General features: G+C 44.7%; 1 long non-coding RNA gene across 4 annotated transcripts; it reads right to left on the bottom strand.

Moving 5' to 3' along the window:
• Positions 1-434: 434 nt before the first annotated feature.
• On the bottom strand, positions 435-4,822 carry LOC120667020. 4 transcript variants are annotated; one of them, XR_005672049.1, is made up of 8 exons: positions 4,434-4,822; positions 4,033-4,295; positions 3,827-3,931; positions 3,635-3,707; positions 2,014-2,147; positions 1,812-1,925; positions 1,017-1,129; positions 435-943 (listed from the first exon to the last, which is right to left on the bottom strand). It is a non-coding gene; the product is annotated as an uncharacterized LOC120667020 (long non-coding RNA). The 4 variants fall into 4 exon arrangements; XR_005672048.1 differs by having other exon boundaries at positions 3,827-4,295; positions 4,434-4,821; XR_005672047.1 differs by having other exon boundaries at positions 1,017-1,120; positions 3,827-4,295; positions 4,434-4,820.
• Between the last annotated feature and the right edge of the window lie 4,390 nt (positions 4,823-9,212).

Here is a 9,212-nt window from a genome sequence, read left to right as displayed (position 1 = left end):
CGCCGCCACCTGGTGGGAGGGGAGGGAGGCCTGAGCTGCTGCTAAGGTTTTGGCGAGGAGAGGAGACGGTGGTGTGGGGGACATGTTTTGTCGTATTGCGGCTCTATGAGGCGGGCCACCATTATGGTCCTTGCTGGTCTATTGTTTCTCTGAGCTTATTTCACTAACTAGTATGGATGCCCGCACGACACACGCGTGCTATATCTTGATTATGATAATAATAATAACAACATTTTTGATATAATAGAACAATCTTTATTTATAATCATAGTAGAGTGAACGCGCAGCAAAAGTTCTAAGAAAATTTTGAAAACAAAATTTTATAAATAAATGATAGTTCTATTTTTGTAGCAAAGGTGTATACGGATTATATAGCAAAGATATACACGGGGCATGGAAAGGCAACCTTCATAGAAACAAATAGAATACATGGATAAAATTAAACATCTTGATCACAAAATAAATTGTGAAATTGACAATTAATTGCCGATGTATATTTACATATATGTATCTACAGGAGAACAAATTTCAGTTACTAAAACAGTGATAACTGCCTATACAATTATTTCACTGGTATTTTGCAATATCACCAAAAAATTGCCAAGACTCGAAAAATAAATGAATAGCTCTTATGAACATCTGCATAGCACTATGGCAGAGAGCACCAGACCCTCCCTCACTCCTTTCTCCCACTGCCTTCCATCCCTGAATCCCTGAGTAGACTCTCCACCTCCATATTAGCACGTGACACAGGCACGTGTTTGAAGTCAAATTATTTAAAAGTGATTAGATTATATCAAACTACTATTTGTGCCCTTTCAAAAAGATTGTTACAACGCAGTCAACTATCATCAAAATCATCCGTTGGTTTTCCATTGCTCACAATCTCATTGTCCTGTGGCGTCATTTTCTGTATTTGTTTGGTTCAGCAAGGATGTCACACCTACAATAAAGACATTTGAGTCAGCAGCTTCATAATCTGACATATTTGAGAATTTATTGGAAGGACAAGGTACCTGGTGGTTTGATATTGTTGTTAGAACTGCACTTGGCATTTTTCTAATGGCAGGCTTTCCTCCTCTTACTATTAAGCTCTGTTTTCTTTAACACAGAGTTCAACCTACATGTACTTTATGAAGTTCTATTCAGATATCCCATAAATAGAAAATCACAATAATTTAATAACCCATCACACAAAACTCAAATAGCACATAAACTGCAACACACGCATGAACAAGGATCAAATACTTTTCTATTAGATGTTGAATAATGCAGCTTCATAGCAATTACCAAAGAGATAGGATATTTTTAAGTCGTGTGATCATGGGTTTCATGGAAATAGCTGCTCATACAGATTTCAACCAACAGCGTGATGCATGGTTGCAATTGAGCTACCAGCCTACCAATTTTTGAGTAATTAGAATAACTGAGGCGTCATTCTCTCTTCCAAAGTAGCAAGCAGAGAACTAAAGCAAAAAAAAAGTTTGTCATTTTGCACTGGTAATTCAGTGCCATATGTCATGATCCAGGAATAGTCCAAAGTTAATGCCTTCTTGCAGGAAAAAAATATATATCATCCTATATTTGCACAGACATAAAAATGAGATGATATATCAACTTAGGATCCCATTTAATGTCATAAACCAAGAGGCCTCGGATTCAGATTTCTTTTACTACGATTTAAATAGATCAGCCTAATTTCCTTATGTTTCCAGATCATCAAAATGCGCAAAACTTGAACCAAATCAATGATAATTACCAGGTAATTAAATCACATGAGAGAGGAAAGGCAAAGCAGAGGTGGATCTTACTTAAAGGTGGAAGGTATCCATCACTTTCTTTGTTGCTTTGCCAAAAACACACCAACGCATCAATGTCCTAATCTGTTAATACCTTCATTGTCTCCTTGTATCCTTGATGTTTGCCTGATAAAAAAGAAGATAGGAAATGAAAAAAAGAAGATAGGAAAGGGCTATTACAAAGATTAATTAAATTGGACACCAAGTTGAATACCAAGTCAAGCTGAAACAACAAACAGAAATCATAAGTGGAACTGCGTGGACTTTAGGTATGCCAGGAACTGTTGCAGCAAACCAGATGCAAACTTCTCCTTCTGTGATCCATTCACGACAAGAGCCAAACTGAGCCTGAAAATTGCCAGGACAAGTTATGTGAGACATCTTGGATAGAAAAGTAAGTAAATTCTATGATAGAACCTTAAAGAAACCCAAGAATTTGCCAATATAATAGGCAGATCAACTACTACAGCTATAGGAAGATGACCAATCCCAACAAAACAATAGTAAAGAAAAAAATCATTTGCTCAGTCAAATTGGATCAAGATTATACAACTCTCTTCAATCTTGACATGGGCAAAACCAAAGCAATAACATATAATCATCTTAAGGCTGACATGCTCTGCTCATATCCCAAAATTGAAGAAAGATAAAAAAAGTAAAATGTAGCAAGATAATAAGAGTATAGGGAATCTGAATTTTCTTTAGAATACCATATAGAATTAGTGATAATTGAAAACAATACAAAAAAAGGAAAACGATACAAAAAGAAGAAGACGAGCTACATTAGTTCTTTGAGTGACCCAAATAATTTGGACACTGGATACAGCCTCATACTTGATTTTTAGCCTTTGGACTCAATCCTTCAGTTTTAAAATTCTGTACCATCTAATAATTAAGGTCAAATCAAGTAATCAACACCCTAGGTCCTTCAAATTTGTACGATGGCAAAATATCCTATATGGATATAAACCATGGCATAGCTCTAGGCGCCATATTTGTTTCTAGCATGGCCAGCTAACAATCTCGAGCACCCCAAAACCAGCTTATCTAGTGGTATCAGATGGTAGCTCATATACAATTAAAAGCCCCCAAGAAAAAGTAAAAAGGTGTATTAGTGTACATACATCAAGAATCAAAGGAAATAATTTTGTGCAATATTTTATTTTCTCTTGTACTGTTCTTTTTTAGCTGACTTTTAGCTGTTATTTTGTGTATGCTCACAGTTTATCTTGACTCACACATCTCCATGTATCCCAAAATGTATCAGGACATGCAGCATTGAATGATCTCAAGATCGGCTTTCGCCCAAGAATAAATAACCAGTAGAAACCTTAGGCCATCATCAATCAAGAGCTCAGAGCATATCACAATCTCAAAAATAAGAGTAGTGAATATATAGCATATGAAATGCATAATACAACAACAACAACAACAACAACAACAACAACAACATAGCCTTTTTTTCCCAAGCAAGTTGGGGTAGGCTAGAGATGAAACCCGAAAGAAATAAGTTCAAGGTTCAGGCACATTGATAGCTAGTCTCCAAGCGCTCCTATCCAAAGCTATCTCTTTAGAGATATTCCAATCCTTAAGGTCTCTCTTAACCGACCCATCCCACGTCAGTTTAGGTCTACCTCTACCCCTCTTTACATTATCGACCCGTTCAATAACCCCATTACGCACCGGCGCCTCAGGAGGCATAATGTCAAAGATAATCCTACAACTTAAAAGATAGCATTGCCTAGAAATGCTTGGCCAGTGGGAGTCAGACATGTAGAAATGAGAGAAGAAAAAATGGCACAATCCACGGAATGCTTGGCCAGTGAGAGTCAGACCTGTAGATGCTGAAGGATTTAGGGTCATCCTCCGCTTATACTTTATTAGGGGGAGAGTCAAATCCACAAATTTCTGCAGTTTAGGGGAACAAAAGAATCAAGAACAATTTTCGGGATTCTTGGATGAACCGGCCAAGAACTGAGATGGGAGAGAGACCTCCGGCCAAGAACTGAGATGGGAGAGAGTCAGACCTGTAGGTGCTTGATCGAAGAGGGTCATGCTCCGCTGGATCCTTTTTGCCGACATCGGTCCACATCTGTTTGCTGGTGGATCAGTTCCTCGTGGAGTCCTGCCATCTGCTCACAGTTGCAAGACAAATCAGAAGGTGGAACAGTTCAAGAGCAGAATTGGGATGGGAAAGGCACTGATATGTGGATCCAGTATTCCAGTGGAGTACGGAGAGGAGCGGCGGCCGCGAGTGCAGGGTGTCGGGGGGCCTTGAGCGTGGAGCGGGTGATCTTGTAGGGGCACCGGAGCACCGACAGGCCAGCGGAGGACGCGTGCGCCGGCGGCCGGGCGGAGGAGGACGCGCGCGACACCGGTGGGCGGAGGAGGATGCGCGGCGGCGGGCGGGCGGGGGAGGAGGAAGAGGACGCACGCGACGGGGCAGATCCGCCCGAGCGCCCGCGGGTCCTACTCCCGCCCGAGCGCCGCCGCTCGCTGTCGCCGGCCGCCGGCAAGGAGGAGCGCCAGATCAGGGGGACCGGTGTCGGGTGTAGCTGCCGGCAGCTGGAGCGGCGGCGGCGGCGGCCAGAGAAAGAGAAAGAGAGAGGGAGGGAGAGAGAGGGGAGCGCGCACCTAGCAGATCGAGCGCCGACTGGGATGCCACGGGCCCGCGGCGGAGGCCCGGACTCCTTGAGCGGCGGCGTCCCGCGCCAAAGAGGCCCCACCCTGACCCCCGTGCCGGAGGACAGCGGCGGCGGCCCTAGCCTCTGCACCGGGGCGGAGCTGAGGTGTCCTGTCCGTCCCTGGCCCCCTCGCCGGAGAGAGGAGCCAGCAAGCGGCGCTGGCCGGAGCGCGCGTCGGCGCCCGCCGCACGTACGCCGGAGCACGTGGTGGCGGCTGGCGCGGGTGAGGGCGGCCGTGGTGGGCGGCGCGGGCGAGCGAGGAGGGAGGGGAAGATGGCGGCGCAAAGGGATCGACGAGGGACGTGCGGGACGTGCGCTAATCCGGGGTGGGATTGGACGGCAGGCGTGTTCAAACGAGCCAATACGCGGGTACGGACGAGGGGTAGAGACGCCGTGGGTGTAAAAAAAAAAAAACACCGCGGCCGCTGATTGTACTGGTGGGAGGGTGTTTTTTTTTAGCTCACCAGGCATTCTGTCGATCACTTTGAGCTTAAACGTGGACCTCAAAGGGATAGGTTGTGTGGTGGGTGGGTAGAAAATTTTAGTAAAATGTGTTTCAATTGTTTAGATTCTTTATAGTATAGATATAGAAGTATAGATAGATTCATTCAATTTTTACAATTATTAAGTTGTATTAGCTCAATTGATACTTATATAAATTATAATTTCTTTATATTATGAAATGATGCAAATAAAAAAAGGCAACTGGAACTTTGAGCTAGTACTTTCTTGGTCCACGTAACATGTTGCTGGCAAGTTCCAGAATAATACGTAAGTGCATGTACAACAGTGCATATAGCTGTTGTTTTTTGTCACAAATAGATAGCTGAATAGACAGCTTATACAATGAGTTGTCTGTTTGGCTATCTGCATGATTATTAATTCACCATTTGACACTCAAATTCATGATGATCTAGTGCATAATTAATTTTTATAGCCATTTTGTTGCATAGACAAGAGAATGCACAATACATTCAAATAATTCGCATGAATCTTATATATATAATATATTAAATCATAAAATGTATATAAATATTAATTCACGTGGCTCTTTGTAGTAATTTTTAAACCACCTATACATTAAATCATAAAAAGCCTATAAACTAACAGAAAACATAGCAAACTTGTTTTTTTCTCATATTCTACACAAAGAAAAAAGATGAAAAAAGTGGATTTTGCCATTTTCAAGTAGTAAGTAAGAAATACATTTAAAAAGAAGAAAATAAACACTTCTCAAGAGTAAAATTTTGAAATGTAAATCTGAAAAGGAGTCTAACAAACTTTGTTTCACATTTTGTTGGATCAATACATAATTATTATGCATTTAAACACCCTAACACAAATAAATCTATAGATAAAAACATAGGATAGTAGCATAGGTATTCGTATTTTTTAAATGTAAAGCATAACAAAATAGATCCAAAGAAATAAGTTTGAGATTATTTAGACCTATATTTATTTTGCTATGGATTTCACAAAATCATGAACACCCAAGTATTACTAAGCATCTATTGCTTGCTGGCTAGCTTGTCACCGTCGCCGCCGCCCCCATTCTGCTAGTGGCTGCTGAGCTCCTCCTCCCACGGATTCTGCTAGTTGCTGCTACGCTCCTCCTCCGGCTGACGCTGCTGCTCACCCTCCTCCCCCGGCTGCGGGTTCGCCCGCTCGTCGCCGTCGATCTGGGGTTCCTCTTGCGCCTCCCGTCGCAGGTCCCCGCCGGCGGCCTGCTCGTCGAGCGCGCTCTGCTCGTCCTCCCGCTGCCTCTACCTCGTGTTGCTCTCCTCCTCGATGCCGCCGTCCAGGTTCTTCTCCACGACGGCGGCGGCCCGGGCCTGGTCGTGCGGCATCTCCAGCTGCGGGTCGCGGTTCTCCTCTAGCATGGCCTCACGCTCCTTGCCAGGGTGTGGCGGCCAGCGGTCAGTGGCGCCGTAGCCGTGGTCTTCCTGCCCAGCGCGCGGAAGCGGGAGCAGTGGATCCGAGCAGGGCATCGCCGAGATGAAGCAGCGGCATACAACGCGCTCCGAGCTGTCCTCAGGCTCTCGGAGCACGAGCCTCCATCGTCGCCTCGCGAGGCGACGGGGCACCCGTCTGCTCGCCCGACCAAGGGGCTCTTTGCAAAAAAGGACTGCATGCCGACGGGTGTCGACTCCCCGTTGTACATGCTCTAAGGACGTAACCGTCTTCTGAATTTATTAAACATTAATTCCTTACAAAAGTTTATTAACTCAATCAGACTCGATCCTCCAAATTTGATAACTTAAGATACAATATGTGGATGGAACGTTCAAAATAGGACACACTGATAGTCCATCCTCGATCACAAAAAAGAAACGCACATGATGTCGGAATTACTGGAAACACGTGATGAATAGTCATAAAAGTGTCTGAGTTTTCTCGCAAAAAAAGTGTCTGAGTTCGACATGAATGTATCAATAGATTTCATGGAAAATGTAACAAATGTAGTAAGTGCATGACGAGCGACAAATCTCATAAGCTGCTTCCATCCTACAAAAGAAACAACAAGAATTAGAATGAAGCCTTACTAATGTAATAGTTTCATACTTCCGATCCACTATGTTAAAAAACGGTAACTCAAATAAGAGATTCGCGGTTGGCTTTGTAGGAAATATGCCCTAGAGGCAATCATAGAGATGATCATATTTCCTTATATTCATGATTAATAAAATATTCATTGAATATCCATGAAAAACAATTTGTATTGATTAACGATTATGTGAATTGTTTGTGAAACTCTTTACTTGTATGGATATTCTAAAGATGTTCCTAGTCGGAGTTCATGCATGGACACACATGAATATTAGACTAGCACATGTATTAGTTGATGACTATGTTTCACAGGTCATGGACATGGAGATGTCAAACTAATAGTATGAACTCATCTAGGACATGAGTCTGAACTGACCTAACACAAGAGATGGTAATTTCTCATTACACAATATGTACATTGTGTCTTTAGACCGGAGATTGTCGCATGTACTCAAGATGTGAATTGACTTACTTAGGAGTCATCAAACGCTACTCCGTAACTGGGTAGTTATAAAGGTGATTTATGGGTTTGCCAAGAAGCATGCTGTGAGACATGGGCAGTCGAGATGGGAGTTGCCCCTCTTTACCTGAGAGAGATATCTCTGGGCCCCTCGAGTGATTCAGATCAAGAAGTTGCATTTCATTCAAGTTCATCGTGATTTACAGAGGAATTCACCTATACAAGAGCTAGACTTCCACCCATTCATCCACCCACTCAAATTTGTGGACCTAGCTATAATCTAGACCACTATTGCCATGGAGACCTCGGCCTAACCCTAGAACAGAGAGGAGCAAGGAAAAACAGAAAAGGACTCGTGGCTTAGAGGCTCCCCTGTCCAAGGGGGCAGGTGAGATGTATTTATACATCCTCGGGGGCGACCGGTCAGACCGGTCCCTACCAGATTTGACCTCCACCTTGACTCATACACTAAAACGCCCGTAGGGGCAAAACCGGAAAGGGTACAAGATCTCATCTGATGGCGGACTTTCTTTCTTCGACTCGAAGCCTTCTCCGCGATGCCGCCACGTCGATGAAGATCTGGTCCGCGGTTTTGGAGGGTCCGCGAAACCCGGGTAGGTGGCCGGTTTTGAGAACACCGCCAAAACTCCACGCGCGGGAAGATTCCCGCCTCCACGCCGTGGCCCTGGACGCCGTTCCAGCCTCGGCCTCCTGACGGCCCTAGACGCCGCCCGACGCCTGTCACCTCCTCGCCCACAGCGAGGCCCTAGACACCGTCGACGCCCGTTCCTCCGCCAGTCCCGAGACCGACGCCCGTGCCTCCACGACTTGGCGTCTTCAACCGCCGTCCGCCAGCTTGGTTTTGTGGTGCAAACCAAGAAACCCGCCTTCCACCGGTGCTTATGCCCTCGATCCAGGAGTGGACGCCACAGCTGCCGCCCGGCCCGAGCTTCGGTCCCGACTGCCCTTCACCGCCGTCCACCGCACGGTCCATCGGCCACAGCACCTCCACTGCAGCTCTCCGTCGACACTCGACGCCCGTGTACCTGCAACCAATGACTAAGCACACGATCACACCACACGGTTCACAATTCACTCATCACAGCCAGGAGTGAGTACTGCTCATTCCTCAATCTCCCCTTGATGAGTGCATTGTCAACACACCACCTGTAACTAGAGATGTGGAAAAAATAAAAAATGGCAAAAAAGAAAGTGAAGAACTCAAGCAAGTGACAAAAAGCTCAGAAAGGCAAGAACAGTCACTTACTCAAGCAAAGATCGATTCCCTAAGACAAGGGTAACGGCTCGACGCAATCGATCAAAAGCCAAAACATGACTCCTCGAAGATAGAGGTAAAGCTCGACGCAGTCATGCAAGAAGCGAAGGGAAATCCAGGAGCTAAACAAAGCAGAAACTCCCACTGAAATGCATTTCCCCCTTACCAGTGCAACTCTCACCACATGTATGCACGCTCAAAGCCCTGTGCACAACAAGTTTTTCAAAACTCAAACAAGTCTCCAGTCTCCCCCTTGTTCGATCACTTCTCCAAAAATTCTCCCACTTGTTGGCACATGCACACATCAAGCCTAAAATATGTCTAAACCTCCCCCTGAAATCATGCTATGCAATGAATGTCGTGCAGAGGGTGTAAGTGAAACATTCAGGCATACAAAGATATGATCATCTAGTGACAGGCATGTGTGCTTCATAAACAGGAACTGA

Source organism: Panicum virgatum, chromosome 2K (genome assembly GCF_016808335.1).
Source record: "Panicum virgatum strain AP13 chromosome 2K, P.virgatum_v5, whole genome shotgun sequence".
Lineage (NCBI taxonomy): Eukaryota > Viridiplantae > Streptophyta > Magnoliopsida > Poales > Poaceae > Panicum > Panicum virgatum.
The sequence above is the reverse complement of the archived record's forward strand: the minus strand, read 5'-3'. Positions and strand labels throughout refer to the sequence as shown.